The 21,723-nt window shown below is 38.6% G+C and overlaps 2 protein-coding genes across 2 annotated transcripts in view; both read right to left on the bottom strand.

Moving 5' to 3' along the window:
• The window catches only part of THAP6 (THAP domain containing 6), a 1,073,833-nt gene that overhangs the window by 568,315 nt on the left and 483,795 nt on the right, over window positions 1-21,723 (bottom strand). The gene's annotated exons all lie outside the window — the stretch shown is intronic.
• Window positions 1-21,723, bottom strand: part of PARM1 (prostate androgen-regulated mucin-like protein 1) — a 111,467-nt gene that overhangs the window by 87,530 nt on the left and 2,214 nt on the right. The window lies entirely within an intron of this gene.

Genomic DNA, 21,723 nt, shown 5'->3' with positions numbered 1-21,723 from the left:
AATGTGGACATTATTTATGTTCTTAGATAGTGCTATTGATTTTATTATAATAATTGACTATTGCTACTAAAAATACTACAAAGAGTTGGCATTTATTGAGCATGACCATGTGCTAGAATTGTCCAGAGGGGTATTTTGACTTAATCCTCATAACTCTTGGAGATAGGAACTATTATTAGGCCCATTTCACAAATGAGAAAAACAAGATTCAGAGTGACTTAGTAAGTTCTTCAGAGCCACATTCTAGAAATGGCAGTGCTAGGGCTTAATCCCATTAACTCTCATTTCTCAGAGTACCAGATATTTCACTTTGCCCCAACCTTGGTCTCTGGTCTTACTGTCCTATGGCCGAGCCTCATAAATTCCTCACAATCTTTCTTGTGGACACTGGACCTTTCTATATACTTTGTCAGAGTACTCCTCTACCCCCCACTTTTCATTTTCTTTGCTTGGCAAGTTCCTATTTATCCTTTAAAAAGTAACTCAAATATTACTTCTTCATCAAGTAAAATAGTCACCCTGTCTGCTTTGGGTTTCTGCTATATCCCATTCATACCTCCAGCACAGAGCCTACCAGGCTGCCTTATAGTCTCAGTACACATGTCTGGTCCCCTACCAGACTGTTAGTACATTAAAGATGAAGGCTATGCCTTAATTATTTTTGTATATCCCTAGTTCAAGGAAAGTGCTGAGTCAAGGTTAGCTGAATAAAAATATCAAAATATCTTCCTAGGATTAAGCGTCATCACCCTTTTCAACCACTCTGGTTTATATAGATGCTTTCCATTATTCTTGGAACATGCAGTTTTAGATTGTTATCTGTAAGCAGAGAGCTCCAGCACCTTCATGCCAGGAGCAAGGTATAAATAAATAAATAATCATTATTTCTGAGATAAGTAGTTATTCCCAAGCCTCTCTATGAGTAGTTGTCTGTCATTTACAGGCAAGAAAATATTGCCATTCCCTACCAATTCTCATGAAGTTCTGTTCACATTTCCTACCATGCACCAGGCATGGGCAGCACTCTGGGCTACCTGCCTGCAATAAGAGGCCATTTGGAATACTGCAGGCCTATTAAGGTGCAGCTTGGTCATTGTCTACCTTCAACCCCTCCCTGAAGTGACAGACTGTAGCTGCTTAAGGAAGGAATATTAAAGTTGTGCACAAAGGTCTTGGTGCACAGTTAAGAAGTCACCTGGCAACCCCACACATTCTCCCAGGGTGCAGAACAGCACCACCCCATTCCGGGCCTGCAGCTCTTTACTCTAGATCAGTGACAGAAGAACAAAATGTTATTCTGGTTCTCCTTGTCTTCTAATGCCATAGAGGCACCTCTATATTGAATCATCTCTTTGCTTCTGCATCTTAGAAAAAGCTGAGGTAGGCCCAGATCTTTAAAAAGAACAAAAACCCCTAATCAATCAAGCTATCAAACAAACAAATCAAACAACAAAATCAGAGCTATTACCAGAACAAAGTATAGGGAGAGAAATACTATTCATCCAAGACTTCCTGTGTATTAGGACTGTTCTTGATAAATTAATCTCTTATAATCCAGCAGTCTTAAAAGGTATGCTTACTGATCTTATTTTACAGATGGAGACATTAAAGCCCACATAAGAAGTGCTGAGTAATAGAAAGAACATGAATTTATTGGCAGAAACACCTGAGTTCAAATGTGGGTGTCAGTAACTCTGTGGCTTTGGACAAATTATTAAACCTCATTAAATCTCTGTTTTCTCATCTGGAGATTGAAACCAGTAGTACCAACTTTCCAGGGCTGGTATAGAGTAGAAATTTAAATGTCTGTAAAGTGCCTAACACAATGGTTGACACCTTATTAGATTTAATAAATGTTCGTTCCCTCTTCCCTTGCCCACTATATGGCAGAGATGTAATTCAAAAGCAGGGAGGTGGGTCTCCAGACCCAAGTTCCTGGCACATCTGTAATGAGAAATTGTCTGAGTTGCTCCTCCACCACTCTGGTGATACAATCAGATTGGCTGAACTTGAATGATTCTTTCCTTTATAGTGGCAAACCACTATTAATTTATGTATTCAGCCCAGATGTAAATCTTGTAGAAGTCAAAATCAAAATATATAAATCATGCATCTCCCAGTGCATTCTAATGTGCCTGCAGTACAGCCTGATCATAAAAATATATACCAGCTACTTAAAGTCATAGACCTACTCGGAAAAAAAGCTTAACATTGGCAAAAGATTATAGAGTAATTACTGGGCTTCAGGTTCTAGGGAATTCGCAAAAAGCCAATAAGACATAGGGAACACCAATAGCCTTTCTTGTGCTAAATCTCTCCCACAGTCCCCCTGTTTTGAATCAGGCCATGTCATTCCCTGGAAAGAAAAGAAATACAAGTTCACAAAAATTGGTCTTGTAAAAAGTTGTAAGCTGCATTTACAACGGGGAAGATTTCAGTCTCAGTTGTTTTCTTGCTGTTCATAGATACATTTGTCCTTTGTTTGGTATGGAGAAAGATTCTGAACTTTCAGAAAAAACTTTCAAATCTAGACTCCAGAAAATGTAGTTTATCTTACTATGGCATTTATTTTGCAGACAGTTCCCTCTCCAACACATGAGTCTATACAAATGATCTCACCTGGCAACATATTTCCCAGCCCATGCACCCCTCCCCTATCCCTGATGCCCTAAGGACACTGCAGAGACAGCTGTGGGTGCAATGAAAAAGTGCAAACTTGGAGTAATAAGATCAGCATCAAGTTCTAGGTCTGCACTTTTCTCTCTGACTTTGTACATGTCACCTCAATTCTATGAGTCTTGACTTTTGTCATCTCTATAATGGGGACATTAGCTGACTACCAAGAGCTTTTGATGACTGAGTGTTCCACCTGAAAGCTCTGTAAAAGAAATCACATTGTGTTATATAAATTTTTAAAATCAGAATTTAGAGAGCAGAAACTGAAGAACTGTATGTTCAGCTGGTATTTTCCATTTTTAAATTAAAATTCATACTTGCTACTAGTCTGATTTCTTTTGAATTAGTTTTTTTTCTTTTTGAGGTCTAAACTTTGGAGACCTTTGCATACATAAGTAGCTTCCAAAATACTGAGCTTTGTGCATTAAAATGTAAGTTTTATGATACTCTACATAATGGACTGTAATGGGAAAAGCACCAGACCAGGAAACCAAAACATCTATAACTGACTCCTATGTTTACTGACATACCTGAACATTCTGGCCCTCCATTTCTTCATCTGTAACTTGAGAGGACAATGTCTTTCTTCAAGGGTGATCTGAGGGTGAGATGAATTTATGCAAGAGTCATCTATGTGATGGAAGCTATGGCCACAAAAAACTAAAGCCAATACTAGAATATCCTGAGAAGCCTTATGAATTTTCAAAGAAAGGCTACATCACTTAACAGTTAAGTTAATCACAGAATGAATGTTAGATATTCTTAAACTTACTAGGGGCACAAAGTTCAGGTCTTGGATAAAATTTATGGATCATCCAAGAAAAAATGCAAATAAGTACATACACATAATGTTTTATACAATTTTGGGTGTTTTGTGGGCTTTCTGTTGCTCATTTGTGGTTCATTTATGTTTAGATAGACCTCAGGTTAAGAATCCGTTTCAGATCATAAAGAAGAGCAGACACTAATGATCATCTCATTTCATCCTCTTATTTAACAGATGATAACTGGAGGTATGGAGCTTATCAGTGACCTTACCACTGCTAAATATAGCTTTAATGAGTTTTTTTTTTCATTTTTCAAAATCTGCAGCCTACATTATATAGAGTAAGCTTAGTTATTTGGAATATGTTCATTAGCAGAACATTTCATTTATCCTCCCTGTTAAATCAAAATAAACTTATGCATATCTTATACATTTTCAACAATATAAATGGAATTTGTATCTTGAAATGATGTCGTATGGCAAGAAAGCACAGACTGAATTAATCTAGTGCTCCTTTTAAAGCCAAGTTGCCAAACACTTTTAGAAAGAAACTTTATCCACCATGGCTTAAGCCTAAATTCCTAGGTGAATTATGATCTGTTAATCAGGTTTCCTGAATTTACACAGCTCCCAGATAATTGCCTAGGTTCTGCCAAATTCCTCATTAAAAAGAAAAATCAAGTGTTACTGAAGTCTGATGCTAAGAAAAAAGCAGTTTTATAACAATAAGATCAAGAAAATGCATAAACAATATAATTTGCACATTTAGAAGCCTTGGTGAAGAGGGCCAACATTCTCATTGCAGATAGGATTTGAGACCTATTACTTTTCCACTGTCATTGAAACCAGCAGAAATTGCTCTCCCACAGGTGCAGGATTGATTGGTGTTTTCTTAACATGATGCGGCACGATGCTAGAATAGGCCATCAGCATCATAAGTGAAAAGAAAACGAGCAGGTAGAATCACTGAGTGTACAGCAAGATTCAAGCTACACTTTGCTATCTCTATAATTTCAAAACAGCAGTATTTTTTTGTTGGGCATTGTGAGTCAAACACAGGTCAAGTTTACATTGCTAGAAACCTTGCAGTAAGTGCTCAGCAAAGAACACAAGCACACTTTCAAATCCTAGGTGTCATTCTTGGTAAAATTGGAACAGAATAGACATGGCTTAAGAAGGAAGATAAATGTCATCATTTTTACTAGTAAAGACTTAGTGAAGTATCAACGGCCACATGCCAATGAACCTTGCTTCTCCAGTTCAAGTTTTCTGTGCCCTCCTAGAAACACCAAAACCCAACATTGATTAAGTAAAAGAAAAATTGGGTCTATTCCCTAAATTCCTGTCCCTGAACACACCATCTCAGAAGGCTTTTGGTTCTTCCTGGGTAGTTCTTGCTGAAATAGTGAATTTTCTCTTCTCACTAACTTAAGAATAATTTACTGTGGATATCAAGCCTTACAGCTTTAGAAGATTTATTCCATATCTACTCTTAGTTTTTGCTTCAGGTGCCGTGTAATGTCTTAAGCTGCAGTACCTGTCACCTTTGGAGAGGAGGTTGTGAGGTGGCCAGGCCAGCCAAGATAAAGTCTGTAGTCTCCAAATCACTCAGCTTGACTTGCCAAGAGAGACAGGCCACTTCACCAGGCGTGACCCACTTCCCTTCCTCTTCCTGGGGTTGGAGCCCAAGCTGGCTCACCTGTTTCCCTCAGTCAGATGTCTCTGGAGAGGCCAGGATGTTCTCAGATGTCAGTGGTGGTGGGGATCGCTTTTCAAACTTTAATGTTTCTTCTCAGTTCTTTCATTCTGGAAGAATTATCATAAAGTACAATCTTCCATGGAAAAGTTTGGTCATCCAAAGCATGTGCCCCAAACCAGATATATGAGCTGGTTGACCTGTTCACCTCTTACATAACCTCAGATTTCCTGATTAAGTCCTTTAATCTTAATTGTTTTAGAAAAAGATTCAAAGCTTCTAAAGCTCTTTACTCCTACCCTCCTGGGCACCAATGTTGGGTCCCAGGCTGTCTTGCCACATTGCTTTAGCAAAACAATGATTTTCCCTGGAATTTTAAAAATATAATGAGGCTGTTCTCTTGCTTTGTAACTTTTTATCTCAGCATGAACTCAGTTCTCATCAAGGAGCTTTGTTTGCAGCATCAGAGCTTTAATTTTTTTTATTCCTTAAATAATAACTCTCATCAATAAAGTCTTTAGACAGCAGACCTCTCATTTTTTCTTAGAATATTTCTCTTGCCTATATAAGCAGAACTATTTAAGTAGTTAAATCTCCTATAAGGGAAATTACATTTTTTTACAGAGGAAGAAGTTTCAAATATTGATTTTCACTATGACATGTAAGGAAAGCTGTGATTCCAAAAGAACATGAAATAGGTAGCTACAGAGCCAAACAAATGTCCCTGCTTACCTAATAAACATTGTAGTTACTAATCAGAAGAAATGGATGTATATGATTATGGCTCTTCAATATATAGACTATCTTATTTTTGTGGGGAGGGAAAGTGAATTTTAGATGCTCCAGAAAATGTATTAATCTATTGAATATTAATTTTCTCTTAAGAAATTATTTCAATGCTATTTGGTCTCCTTTTAAAGACTTCTAATTACTTTAGTAAGGAATGAAGCAGGTAAGGAAAGAGGAAAACATATATCTCACTCATGAATATATGCATATACACATTTTGCATACGCACACACATAAACACACACTTTTCACATTGGCGAACAGAAAACCACTGTCCTAGAAGGTCACATTTTCTATATTTTTTAGTGAAAGATTCTTGTAACTTCTTATGTTCCCATATCCAGTAATACTTACACAGAACTGAGAAGATACTTTTAATGGTGTTGGGAAAACTGGCCAGCCATATGTAGAAAACTGAAACTGGACCCCTTCCTTACACCTTACACAAAAATTAACTCAAGATGGATGAAAGACTTAAATGTAAGACCTACAACCATATAAACCCTAGAAGAAAACCCAGGCAGTACCATTCAGGACATAGGCATGGGCAAAGACTTCATGGCTAAAACACCAAAAGCAATGGCAACAAAAGCCAAAATTGACTAACTGGATCTAATTAAACAAAAGAGCTTCTGCACAGCAAAAGAAACTATCATCAGACTGAACAGGCAACTTACAGAATTGGAGAAAATTTTTGCAATCTATCCATCTGACAAAGGACTAATATCCAGAAACTACAAGGAACTTAAACAAATTTACAAGAAAAAAACAAACAACCCCATTAAAAAGTGGGCAAAGGATATGAACAGATACTGCTCAAAAGAAGACATTTATGTGGCCAACAAACATATGAAAATAAGCTCATCATTACTGGTCATTGGAGAAATGCAAATCAAAACCACAATTAGATACCAACTCATGCCAGTTAGAATGGCGATCATTAAAAAGTCAGGAAACAACAGATGCTGGAGAGGATATGGAAAAACAGGAACACTTTTACACTGTTGGTGGGAGTGTAAATTAGTTCAACTATTGTGGAAGACAGTGTGGCAATTCCTCAAGGATCTAGAACTAGAAATACCATTTGACCCAGAAAGCCCATTACTGGGTATATAGCCAGAGGATTATAACTTATTCTACTATAAAGACACATGCACATGTATGTTTATTACAGCACTATTCACAATAGCAAAGACTTGGAATCAACCCAAATGCCCATCCATGACAGACTGAATAAAGAAAATGTGGCACATATACACCATGGAATACTATGCAGCCTTAAAAAAGGATGAGTTCATGTCCTTTTGCAGGGACATGGAGGAAGCTGGAAGCCATCATCCTCAGCAAACTAACACCAGAACAGTAAACCAAACACCGCATTTTCTCACTCATAAGTGGGAGTTGAACAATGAGAACACATGGACACAGGCAGGAGAACATCACACATTGGGGCCTGTCAGGGAGTGGGGGACTAGCGGAGGGATAGCATTAGAAGAAATACCTAATGTAGATGACGGGTTGATGGATGCAGCAAACCACCATGACACATGTATTATAATGCCTTTGCTTTCTCCTTCCTTCCTTCCTTCCTTCCTTCCTTCCTTCCTTCCACTCCTCCTCCTCCTCTTCCTCCTCCTCCTCCTTATTCCTCCTCTTCTTCCTCTCTCTCTCTCTCTTTCTCTCTCTCTTTCTTTTTGACAAGGTCTTGCTCTGTCTCCCAGGCTGGAGTGCAGTGGCATGATCTTGGGTCACTGCAACCTCCACCTCCTGGGTTCAAGCAATTCTCCTGCCTCAGCCTCCCAAGTAGCTGGGATTACAGGCACCTGCCACCATGCCTGGCTAACTTTTTGTATTTTTAGTAGAGACAGGGTTTCACTATGTTGGCCAGGCTGGTCTCGAACTTCTGACCTTGTAATCCGCCCACCTTAGCCTCCCCAAATGCTGGGATTACAAGCATGAGCCATGGCGCCTGGCCTATAATGCCCTTTCAAATTCCATTTGCTGACGTGTAATCACAGGAAACCGGCCAGCTGGATCTCCTGGAACCTGTCATCTCTCCCGTGTTTCCTCTGTGTCTTTTTGATGTCCAGTGCATTCACCATGCCTCTCACTGTGCAATTTCTGATCCAAGTGGTTGCAGGTTCCAGCCTACTTCCTTCTTCCCTATAAGATGTATTTGTCTTATAGGCCACTCACCCAGGGCCTTCCTTTTCTACACGCCAGTACATGGTAATGGATAATAACTTTCAACTACTCTAAGTTAATGTGTTACTTCTCTCAGAGATCATAAAGCCTTTAAATCTTAACTCCCAAGGAAAGGAATGCTGGTGAACAAGCATGAAGAGGCTTTGGAGGTCCTGAAGTCAAGGGACTAACATTTACATGAGATTTTTAGTTAAGTTCTTTCACTAACTAGCTGTGAGACCTTGGAGTCCACATTTTGAGCCTCAGTTTCTGCAGTTCAATTTGACAAGCACAGAGCACTTACCACATATGTGCTCATACCTGGGAGGAAGGGACATGAAGCTGAGACATGATCTCTGTTCTCTAAAAGCTGAAAGACTAGTAGGGCTGACATGTGAAGAACACAGGGAAAAATTTGAGCCTGAAAAATGAAGAGACTTTTGGTTGGCAGAGAATGGAGGACTGTGGCATTCTAGAATGAGGAAATGGCATGAGCAAAGGCAGAGAGGCCTGAAAGTGTCCAGCAGTCTTCTTGGGGAAGACTTTCCAAACAAGAATGACCTCTGCTTCTCTGGCCTTTCACATCATGATAAGAGGCACCTCCCTTGTTTTGTTCCACCTCTAGTTCAGATCCCAAGTCACTTGCTAAACACTGTGGACTTGTTTTGCAAGCAATTAGGGGGTCTAGAGGACTTGTTTCAAAACTTCTTATAATGGAAGAACGTAATCATCTGCAAAGTAGGAGAGAAGAGTATAATGAATCCCCATGTTCCTTTCAGTCAGTTTCAGCAATTATTAACTCACAGTCATTTTTCCTATAATATTCCCACTCCCATATTATTTTGAAGTAAATTCCAAGCATCATAGCATTTCTTCTGTAAACAAAATAGTATGTTATCTCTAAAAGATAAGGGTTGTTGAAAACATAAGGGTTATATTATCATATTGAAAATATTAATACCTTGATGTTATCATATATCTAGTCAGTGTTCAAATTCACAATTGTCTCATAAATATCATCATTTTTTTGGTTTGATTCAGGATCCAAATAGGTTCATAATTGTGATTGGCTACTATGTCTCTTAAGTCTCTTTCTTGACTATAAATTCCTCCTATCTCTGTCAATCTTTCTCTCAATCTCTTTTTTTTTTCCTTGCAATTTATTTATTGAAGAAACTTGGTTATTTTTCCCATAGAGTTTTCCACAGTCTGGAGTTTGCTGATATCATCCCCACAGTGTGATTTAACATCTTCCCCAGTCCTCTGTATTTCCTGTGACTTTATTGTTGGAAGTAGAAGCTTGATCAGATGTAGGTTTCTTTCAATTTGGCAAGACTGCTTCATAGGGGATGGTGCATTCCTCCATTAGGAGATGTAGTACCTGAGAGCATCATACTCCATGGTGGTGGCAGTCACTGATGATTAGTACCCAAGCCCACTAACTCAGTAGGTCATACAATATGGTGATATTCTATTTTTTTCATGCCTTCTTCATTTATTAGCTGGAATAATCCTATAGAGAAAATTATCCCATCATCTAATATTTGGTCACTCAATGGTACACTTCATAAAATAAAGGCAGGCTTAGATAAATAAATCAATAAAATACTTGATTTTTTTTTTCTAGTCATCTATTATGTATTCAAAATAATGTGTTGCTTATTAGCATTCTCCAATGAAGGTCAATGAATTTTGTATTATTATTGTTTTGTTTTTGGTATTATTGTGAACTTACGAGTTTAAATGTATTTAATGTGTTTCAATCTATTACAATTATAATCATCATCAATAATCTAATTGTCCCACCTTTGGCCAGTTGGTGCCTCATTAAGTGGTTTTGAGTCCTTCTGACAGGATCCTAGTATTCTTTGAGAATATGTTTACTATCTGGTCTAACAAGATATTCCAGATTCATCTTACGTATTTCCTAACCCAGACCTGGAATTAGCCACTTCTCCAAGGAGCCTTCATTCTTTTTAGCGGAAATAAAATTTACAAACCATAATCTGAGCACCTATAAGATTATCCTCTTCCTTTGGAAAAGAGCAGGCAATTTGGCATGGCCTAAATGAATCCCAAGACTGGCAAGAGACTGTGGGAGGAAAAGGGGTGACCGTTTAGGAGTTACTGATAAGAGATGATAAGGCTCTCAAACAAGGCTGTGGGGATGGGGAAGAGAAGCAGAGTTGGCAAAAATTCTGGAGGCTACATTTATGCAAGAGAATTTAGCAACTGATTTGGTAGTTCAAGCGAATGGGGCAGAGGTGGGTAAAAAGTAGAGACCTGGGTTCAACGTCCAGTCCAGTTCTGTTACTTATCTACTGTGTGATCTGTGGCTCATTACTTGACTTCTGAACCTCAGTGACCTGAACGGCAAAATGGGAATAACCTACTTTCTAGGGTGCTGAGAGGATTAGATGAAGTGGCAGATGAAATGAATGTAGCACAATGTGTGACACCTAGCAAAACTAAAAATTTTAAAATGTGACACTCCCGAATATCTAGTTTTATCTATAATGTGAGAGGTTGGCCTAGATCACCCCTAAAACTTCCAGTCAGTTCTGCTCCGGCTCTCTCCCCAGTCACACCTGTGCTGCTCTCTGATAATGTCATAGGGTATTAATAATGTATCCTCCAGCGTAATTTGCCTACACCACATTTTATCGATTATTTTATTGAAAAGATTATATAACAAATTTAACGTTGCCAAAGGAAAATTAAATTGTATATTCTTCTGAGGGCTGTTTTTCCTTTTTCTTTTTCTTTTTTTTTTTTAGACAGAGTCTTGCTCTGTCACCCAGGCTGGAGTGCAGTGGCTGGATCTCAGCTCACTGCAAGCTCCGCCTCCTGGGTTTACGCCATTCTCCTGCCTCAGCCTCCCGAGTAGCTGGGACTACAGGCGTCCGCCACCTCGCCCGGCTAGTTTATTTTTGTATTTTTTAGTAGAGATGGGGTTTCACCATGTTAGCCAGGATGGTCTTGATCTCCTGACCTCGTGATCCACCGGTCTCGGCCTCCCAAAGTGCTGGGATTACAGGCTTGAGCCACCGCGCCCGGCCTGTTTTTCTTTTTTGGTATCTGTATTGGCCACTTTCATTTTAGAAGAGCTCAGAATAATGTTTTAAGAAATTGCTCCCATATATGATGAAGAGAGGAGACCTGAAAAACTAACAAAGTATATTAAATACTGATCAGTTAGGACAGAGTCCCTTAAAATACTATGCAAGATGGTTATCCTGATCAATGACTTACGCAGCATCTGGTTTTAGAAAATGGGATATTTCTTTAAGTCAATTCCTTCCCAGAACCTTCTCTGACCATTACATCAGTGATGCCCGGTAAACGTTTTTGAGGTTATTTGCTTCTCTAAAATCTTATTTTTGAGGGCTCCAGTAGAATGAATTTTGAATCAAGATTTTAAACATCAAAATAGCCATCTAGCAGTCACTATAACCACATTAACTGTTGCTAAAGAGGGATTAACAATATTCATAATATCTCTACTTTTAAAATTGTAAAGGGAGTACAAACTGTTTTTTGAAAGTTCAGGGAATGAAAGAGAGAGGGAGAGAAAGTAAAAGTGACCCAAGTTTCACTTATCAGATACCACTGTATCCTTCTAAACTCTTTCTCCACAGGCACACACAATGCACATTTAATTTTGTAGTTTGCTTTTCCAATGTACTGCGAAATATAAAGCTACAATATATTATGTCAATATATTAAATTCATTTTTGCATGTCAGTACATCATGGACCATTTCATTATTCTAAGCAGTTGCCTAATATTGCCCAGTATGAATGTTGAATTTATGTTGGTTGATCTAACCAGCACATTATTGTTAGACATTTACATTGTTTCTAACTTATTTTTATTAAAAACAGTTCTTAACCCAAACAGGCAAACAAACAGGACTTTGAATCAGGTATGGGTAGGTGACAGATACGTTCTTATCTATTTCTGTGTAATGTGGCTTTAAAAAACCGTTATAAAACAAGAGACAGCTGTTTCTTATGACATTAATTTTTTTTTAACCAAAATCTTGGCTGTAAATTTCTGAATCTCAAAAACCACACTTTCCTCTTTTCTGTTACCCCTCCAATCTGAAACTCTATTCTCAGTGATGGAACCATTTTCACTTCCTGAGCAGCCACACTTGTCTTTGAGATTGGAGGCATTGAAAGCCTGCCTGCTCTTGCTGATGTGCAATTCTTTTCCTTCTGGTGAGAAATTAGGCCCTGCTTTTCATTTCACTCGGAGAACATGGTGACTCCCATGGGAGAAGAGGTGGGGCCATGGTCACCTGTCCTCCAGCGCCACAAGCACAAGACCAGACACAGCTCCCTGCTGGGCCTCCAGCACAGGTCAGAGCTACTCTCTGGGAACACACCTCTGTTTACAGTCAGGGCTGCTGACATCAAGATGGCTGAGAGCCTGCCCTTCTCAAGAATGGAAAAATGGACATATCATGGAACAAGCATAGCAAATATTTTAAATAAACACAGAGTGCCATCCTCTTCTTTGGTTTGTTTATAGGTTGCTCTTCGAGTTGATATAATCTTAAATTTTACCATGATTACTAAGGCTGCAAGGCAAGCATGTTATTTTTTAAGCTCATATTCTTTTTGTCAGCCAAAAAATAATTAAACATTCTTATTTTGAGTAAGTCAGTGTGTACCATGAGGATCTGTTTCATGATGAAGCTGGGGGATATGCCAACCTTGGGGACTTTAACACCAGCCACATCAAGAGGTGTCAGCCCTGCTGGGTAGATGACAAGTGCTTCCTTCTCCAACCTCGGCTAAGGTACAGGTTTTATTTGAGGCAAGACTTCTGCATCCCTTCTATCCATTGCTTAGTATAAAACACAATTCATATTTCAGAATAACCAAAGACGGTAGCACAGGGTCTCTAAGGTCAACAAAGCTCCCATTCTGTTCTTGAGCTTATTAGTGACTAACTTATAACTTTACCACTCATCATCTTAATTTACTTAAATTTCTCAGACTTAACTGGGTAACTTTCAATTGTGCTTCCCTTAGACTCAAATCACTTTTCATCACCAGGTTATTTTTAGTTATTTGGAATTCTCAAAAATGCTCAAATGGTGAAGGTATCTTTATCTTCCCTAGCTGAGCTCAAAGGTGACATTTTCTTAATTGTCCAGGGAGTTTATAAAGTTTCAGCTATTTTTAAATGATGTCTATGGCACCAAATAAAGCTTACATTTTAAGAAGAAGAATTTTGTGTGTGTATAGCTCAAAAATAGCTGATTTTCAAAGTTTAGCTTCTGTAATCCTCAATGAAGACTAAAGGCCTGACTCATTTTTTTTTAAAGCTTTTTGGAAGCACTAGACATAAGCACCTGATAGTAAGCAAGTTTGCCAATGTCTCATTTTTGGGTCATTTAAGGCAAAATCTGAATTAAGTCTTCATTTTGCCAGCCCTCAGAAATGTATTTTAATCATCCAATTCAACAAATAGATTTTTAGTATCCTCATGTGCCCACACAGTGTTCTAACACAGTGGGATACCATAGCAAACAAGAGGGACAAAAATCTCTGTCCTCCTAGAGCTATGTTTTAGTGAGGCATAAGGAGGGTTGGAGGGCGATAGACTTTAAAGAAAAAGTAGAGGCAAGAGTCAGATAAGGGGCACCAGGAATATGGTGTTGGCAAGTGGAACAGACTACAATTTTCAGAGGTCGGTCAGGGTTAAGTCTCATTGAGAAGGTGACATTTGACAAAAGTTTTAAGGAAGTGAGGGAATTAGTCATGTGGGTATCTGGAGAAAGTACATTCCAGACAGAGGACTTGGCTACTATGTGCTACTAGGTAGTCCTGTGGCTGGTGCAGAGTGAGCAAAGAAGAGTGTAGAAGATCCGATTCAAGAACCAACAAAGCCCCAGCTCATGGAGGTCTTGACGGTCACTCTAAGGGTTTTGGCTTTTACTCTAAAAACAATGAGGAGCCATTACAGGACTCTGAACAGAGCAGTGACTGACATAGTTCCAATGAATTCGCTGTTGCTATGCTATGCAGAAAACAGACCTGAGAGGGGAGGGGTGAAAGCAAGTAGATCTGAGAGGAAGCCACTGCAGTGCTCTTAGAGAAAGACAGTAGTAGCTTGAACCAGAGTGGGAGAAACTGAGGTGGCAAAACGTGGTTGGATTCTGTACATATTTTAAAACAAGAGCAGACAGACTTTCTTGAAGGTTGGGATGAGGAGTGTTGAGAGAAAAAGAGGACTCAAGGATGACTCATGATTTTCAGTCTGAGCAGCTAGAAAGGTGGCATTTCCATTCACTGATATGGAGAAGGCTTTAGGTAAGCCCCTTAGGGGAAGAAAGTCTAGGAGCTCAGTTTTGGACATGTTGAGTTTGAGATGACTATTAGATATTCAACTACTGATTTCCTTTTGACTAAGTCAAAATTTATCATCCTCAAAGAATGTAAATTCCCTGAGGGCAGTTTTGTCATTGTTCATTAATGTATATCCAGAGCCTTGGACAGGGTTTAGCACATGTCGATTTTCAACTAAAAATTAACTGAATGAAAATTTATAAAGCACACATTATGTTTCTTGCTCTGTTCTACATGCTGGGGATACAACAGTGGAAAAAAAACCCACCATCATTTCTGTTCTCATGCACTTTACAATCTCGTAGTGGGAGACAGAGAAAGCAAATGAAGTAAAATAAAATAAATCCTTTTCCTGTTGGTGTACATACTCGATAGAGACTGGTTGAATGTCTACTCCCATGGCACTCTATGTCTATTGTCATAACCCTACAAGGAAGGAAACTGAGAGCACAGAGTTGGCATTGCTTGCTGGTCTATCTTACTCTAAAGCCTCTGTTACCACACCATATTGCTTCTCATATAAAATAACACAAATCCCTTCATCACCTGATAAATATCAGGGCTATGTTTCTCTTCATATGAGCATCTAAAGGAGAGTCTTCTCATAATCAGTTTGTTTTTGAAGAGCAGTTCTAGGAAGGATACCTGGAGGTAGGCAACCCTAGACCACTTTGCCCTCCTTAACTGAGTCAAACCATGTAGCTGCTTTTATCTTTACATCACAGGGCATTTTCTTATTCTTCACTCCCTTTCATGATGCCAAAGTTACCTTAATTACCCACCATAAAGTCTAACACATCATTTCATCTGAAAGGCTCACTTTGTAACTTTTCACAGAACTAAGGAGGCATACTAAAACAAATATTATATTCATATAAATTTGAAGAGGTATCCCTTATTCCTTTAAAAATGAAATCAAATGAATTTTTCATATCTAGAAGTAGCATCTAGTGTTGGTTTCAGACTTAGTACTCCAAAATAATTTTAATCCTCCTCCTCCCCTGATTCAGCCTTTTGATGTTTTCTTGGTCTCATGAAACATTATGCCCCCAACTTCTCCTCCGTAATCTGTGCAGAAATTCTGAAACAGCCACTGCCCCTTCCTACTGCGCATTTCTTACCATGTTTCTGCACGTAATTTGATATCACACTTCCTGCCCCCAGCAACATTTCCTATCACGTAAATGATGAATATTTTTTCTTCTGGTCTGACCTATCTGAATAGGTCTCCAAAAAGGAGACTATCTGGGCTCTCCTCCTGAATGTCATTTCCATCAACATTGTAATTTTTAAGATAAAACATCCAGGGTTCCCCACTAGTTGAATGTGGTAAAAGTATATGTCTTGATGTTGCCTTTCAGGCAGCAATGCTCATTAATAGCAAGAATTCCCATGATCAGTAGAGTGTGTGATCTACCAATAACTTGCCTCTTTTCAAGGCCAAGAAAGACATCTTCAATCCACCAGATTTTCTTTAGGACCCTCTGATGAACAAGTGGCAGTGAGGTCACCTCATGTTGTAATTCTGAGATACACTGAAATCCTCTCCTAATATGACACATTACATTAACTTAATAGAATGACTGGGATCTTAAACATCGTCCTAAATACATATAGTCAGTGCATTGTAACTAACATACTAAATAAACAGACCGCCTTTAACCTTTACAATAATTGTTACTGTTCTTCTTGAAGAATCCAATTACAGTACAAAGCAAGAGTCCTACAGTATGGAGTGTTCTAACAATCAAATAATGGTCAACACTAGTTAGTTATGGTATCTATCTGCTGTCTATCTGTGGGATCATGCTATGGCTTCAATATTTGCATTCTGAAAAAATTCATATGTTGAAATCCTAGTCTCCAAGGTAAAGATGGTATTAGGAGGTGGAGACTTTAGGAAGTGATTAGACCATGAGGATGGTGCCTTATAAAAGAGGCCTCAGAGGGCTGCCTTACCCCTTCCACCACATGAGGAGGACACAGCTAATGAACCAGAAAGATAGCCCCCTCCAGACACAGAACCTGCAGATGCCCTGATCTTGGACTTCCCAGTCTCTAGAACTGTAAGAAATAAATATTGTTTATAAGCCTCCCTGTTATGGTGTTTTGTTATAGTGGCCTGGACAAACTAAGACAGATCACAAAAGCTTTTCCAACAAAACTAAAACCATGTCATAAAGGATAGAGGACCAATAACTATCCATTATGGATACAATAGTGGGTGAATGAACTCTGTAAGTAATGAAGTTATGCTTGTATACTACCCCTGGTAAAAATATCACAACGTAAAAGGTAAAGTGTATTTTGTTAACTTCGTATTAGGAAATATAAGGTGTTCTAACCTCTAGGAAGTCTGAATGGTAGCTCCAAGTTTATAACCATGGCCAAAACAACAACAACAAAAAAAACAAATAAACAAAACCCTCTGTCATCTAATTCCTTTCATGTTCAACACCTGCACTGAAGTTCCCAGGTCCTTATTTCCTTGTTCATTGAAAAGAAAATCAAATGTTGGAATTTGAAATGTAAGTGGAAGATGTTATCATCAAAGGTGTATTCCACCACTCACCTTATTTTGTATTGAATAGACATGTTTTCTAAATATCACACCTGGTCATTTATCTTAATATTTTTTCCACTTAACAGTAAGGTATTCACAGATTTTTGCCTTAGGTATAAAAGGTACAAATATCCACCACAGTTCAATTGATCAAAGGATTTTTTTAAACATCTGTCTTAAAATTATATCTAATATGTTGCTTCAGGCTCTATATAGCCACAGCTTCCAAGTGATACCAAGAGACTTACCCAGCAGGGATTATGTAAACCTTATATAATTAATATTTGTGAGATTTCTTAAGATCCTGGCACAAAAGACAGCAATGAAATTCAAAGTTTTCAGTTTTAATCATAACTTTCCTTTTAAATTAAATGCCAGTTAGAGTCCGGAAGGCTTCGAGTCCCAGCCCCAAGAGCAAGACCATTGCTACCATTAAAAATATACTTTTTTATATAAAGGAAAAGTCAAAAGGGGTTAAAGTTGTTTAGGGAGGCCATATAAATCCCATCAATGTTCAGAAATACACAGTTAATGGATATATAATCAGAATCAAAATATCTCATTGGCATGAGTGCTGCCTCTAAATCCTAATCCATATAGTTGCTAACCCAGAGAGCTTCTCCTAAATCTCCATGTTTTCCCATGAACAGATTATTTCTAATGAAATGGTGCAGGGTAACTAAAGCCCCATGAGGCAGCCTTCAAAATAAAGCTAATCCTGTATCAAAGTCTCTGCATAAATGAACTGCAGATGAAAGGCCAAAAGTATGGTTGGCAGTTAAAACACAAGACAACCAGTTGAATTTGAATTTAAGATAAACAACAAAGAAAGATTTGGTCTAAGTACGTCCCAAATATTGCATGGATCGTACTTAGAATTCACTGTTCATGCCGGGCACGGTGGCTCAAGCCTGTAATCCCAGCACTTTGGGAGGCCGAGACAGGCGGATCACGAGGTCAGGAGATCAAGACCATCCTGGCTAACACGGTGAAAACCCATCTCTACTAAAAAATACAAAAAAAACTAGCCGGGCGAGGTGGCGGACGCCTGTAGTCCCAGCTACTCGGGAGGCTGAGGCAGGAGAATGGCGTAAACCCGGGAGGCGGAGCTTGCAGTGAGCTGAGATTCGGCCACTGCACTCCAGCCTGGGCGACAGAGCCAGACTCCCTCTCAAAAAAAAAAAAAAAAAAGAATTCACTGTTCATTTTACATTCAAATTTGACCGGACAACCTTTGTTTTTTATTTGCTAAATTCGGCAATACTAACCAAAGGATAATTAAGACTATTTTCAATTGACACTATACCATCCTGTACCAATGAAAAGCACAGATGAGATGAATTCTATAACTGTCTATTTCATTTTAATGATTTCTATTACTTACCCAATGGCAAAGTTCCCAACATCTATAAGCCATGTTAAAACAGGTGAAAGAAATTGGTTATGCTGGTGTAAAGGGTTGTGAGGAACATTTAAAGATTCACACATCAGAAAATACAATGTTACATCAACCCTGTCATTTAAATAATTTAAGCTGTAACTAAAAAAATAAATGTCATGAACTACATACACAAATCAGTCTTACTGAATAGTTGCCCGGCTTGCACATTAACTAGATGACAACCTATTAGCTCTGTATGTCTAAGTAAAAAGCAAACATTGGATAAAGCAGACATTCACTATCTGCCCACCTCTTCTCAGAATTACCACGTCTTCTACATAAAACATGAATTTTTCCAAGAAACTGCTTCACTTGATATCTTATGAACAAGACAAATAAGTTTGATTTCTAAACTAATGTGCCCAATTTTAGTGATAGATACTTCTTTTGGAAGCAAACAGTCTTAACTGCTATTGCAGGATTCCCTCATTTAGATTTAAGACAGTCAAATTCGTTTTGAAAACACTTAAAAAATGTTGTTGTCCATTGCTTCCGGTGGGGTGCTATAACCCCCTTAGGGTAAATTACTGCTTAAGAAAGTCTGCTTAAACAGTATAATATTTGGCCAATGTTTTTCTCATAAAAACCCAAGCACAATTAGACTGGGGTCAAATGCTGAAGTTAAATTAGAGATGTGGAAATTATTGATGATTGCCCTTGTTTTGGAACATTCGGACAAAATGACCTGTCTTTTCCTAAGTTGTTAATCTGAATTATCTCAAGTTTGCAGCTCTGGGGAACTGACCTTTGAGGTTTAGCTGAGTTGAGTTTTTGAAACACACCAGTTTGCAAACGTTTCTATGGAAGAAATAAAAGTCCTTGATGAGACTTTACATCTATTTGTTACTGAGAATTTTTTGGACTCTTGTGCTAAATCTGAGTTGGCACATTATTAACCTTTTCAAATTAGGCATTTGTAGGCTCAGCTGAATATTTTCTTAATTTGCACATTGGTTTGCTGGAACAGCTGGCACTGCACTGGAATATTAGTTGAGATCTTTGATTTACATAGTCCAAGTACAAACATATAAACTCTGCTTTTGGAGAGAATGACCTAATTAGTGCAGAATATAGTACACTTCATTAATAAGAATAATAGCAACAACAACAGCTAACACGTATTGAGCATTTGCTATGTCTCCAGCACTGTATACCTATAGGTATATTCAGTTATTGAACACTTTCAATAACTCCAATTTTTTATTCTCCAAATTTTGTACATAAGAAAATGCAGAGTGGTTAATGTACTTGCCCTCAATCACACAATTAGTAAGTAGTAAAGCTTAGATTTTTACCTAGGCAATCTAGCTGCAGAATCTACGCACCTACCATCTTGAAACACTACCTCTGTAAATGCATCAGTTAACAACAAAGAGAACAACAAAGAGTGTTCATGCACCTTCTCAGGTCAGTTTTCATGTGAAGGAAATGTCACATCTTTGACTGTGACCAAAGATTTCAGGGGAATAGGAGTTTCTCAGGCTAAGGAATGCAAGTGACTCTTCACAACCACCCCCAACAAACCATAATCAACCTTCCTGTTCCTTTAAATGTGTGCACAATTTTGTGCATTTTAATATATGTGTGATAAGGCTACTAAGCTGACATATATCAAGTACAGAGTCATAAATGTGCAGGGTGAAGTCAGTCTTCCTTCAAGGATAAGGACATTCTAGGTGTTAGTTACCTGGAGAAGAGGTACCTACCAGAACCAGAACACAAATAGGATCCCTAGCTGTGTGGCAGACTGGGAATCTAGCTCTCTGGTGATCTACGTCTTAATCACCAAGGGACCAATATGTCTGCGCAGGGTGGCTGGGTAATGGGGGGAAGGTCCTGAGAGGAAACAGGGGCAAACAGAGCAGATCCAGTGCAGGAGAAATAGGACCAAGAGGTTTGTGCCTCTCTTACCTAGTGTCTTTCCTTTTTGTCCTTCTTGAGTATTCAGAAAATGCCTTTGAAAGTTCTAATATATCTCATACTTCACTGAGGGAGTTTTTAAATAAATAGGGCCATGAAAATCTTGAATGTAACAACCATGGTGGCAAGAACAAAGGAAGAGAATCCAGATGGGAAGCAGGAGAGGGATAAAGGTGGAAGCTACCAGGGGCCTGCCATTCTCGTTCCCTTCTTGGTTTTGGGGACAAACGCTGGAGGCTCTGGTTTGTATTTTAATCTGGAATCAGTACTGCAATATGCCTTATACTGGCATAAGAAGTGTTTGATAATGGTTTATACAATAGACATGCTAGTTTTCTACTATAATCAACCTTGAGAGAACTGAAGACCATCTAAGATTTCTCTCTCCTTTTAGAAATACAAATGAGGCTGGGCACAGTGGTTCACATCTGTAATCTCCGTACTTTGGGAGACCAAGGTGGGAGGATCACTTACGTTCAGGAGATCAAGACCAACCTGGGCAACATAGGAATACCCCTCATATCTACCAAAAAATAAAAATTAAAAAAAAAAAAGCTGTTTATGGTGGTGTGAACCTGTAGTCCCAGCTACTCGGAAGCTTGAGGTGAGAGGATGGGGAGGCCAAGGTTGCAGTGGAGCTGGAATCGCGCCATTGCACTCCAGTCTGGGTGACAGAGCTAGGCCCTTTCTCCATAAATATATAAATATGTTTATATATACCCGAGTGAATAAATGTGGAGATCTACCCTTGCTGGCTTGTTGACAATGCACACATATTTGCAAGTGTCCATTATATGTGCTGGAGGAAATATTATGTATATTTTGAGAGGATTTGTTGAGCCAAAAAATAAGCCCCTGTGTAACGCTTTTCCTGGCTCAAGAAAGTATCACCTTAAGAATTTTACAGAAATATTTTTGAAGCCTATGGCTAGAAGGGGAAAAAGAGAAGGAAACAGAAAAGAAATAAGGCCTGGTGAAACTAACTAGAGGTTTGCTAGGGAGTTCTGGGATAAGCCCCCAAAACACATGTGCCACTTTCACTTCAAGAGTCCTCATCTCTTTCTTCTTTACCAACACGTCTATTTTTTTCTTTAAAAATTATATTTTACATTCTGAAAACACCTTAAAATTAAGGTGCAAAGAATCTCATGAGGTATTTATGCCAATTTTCATTTTTTTTCATGAAATTTATTGCAAAGTAGCTCTAACAACAAACTGATGTCTTAAAGAGATTCCTTCAGAGGCACAAACTTCAGCGGGAATGCAGCGTCCATTAGCTTCATCATTGTCCGCTTGGGATATGCACATCGAAACATAACTAGGGAA

This window comes from Macaca thibetana, chromosome 5 (assembly GCF_024542745.1).
Source record: "Macaca thibetana thibetana isolate TM-01 chromosome 5, ASM2454274v1, whole genome shotgun sequence".
Lineage (NCBI taxonomy): Eukaryota > Metazoa > Chordata > Mammalia > Primates > Cercopithecidae > Macaca > Macaca thibetana.
The sequence above is the reverse complement of the archived record's forward strand: the minus strand, read 5'-3'. Positions and strand labels throughout refer to the sequence as shown.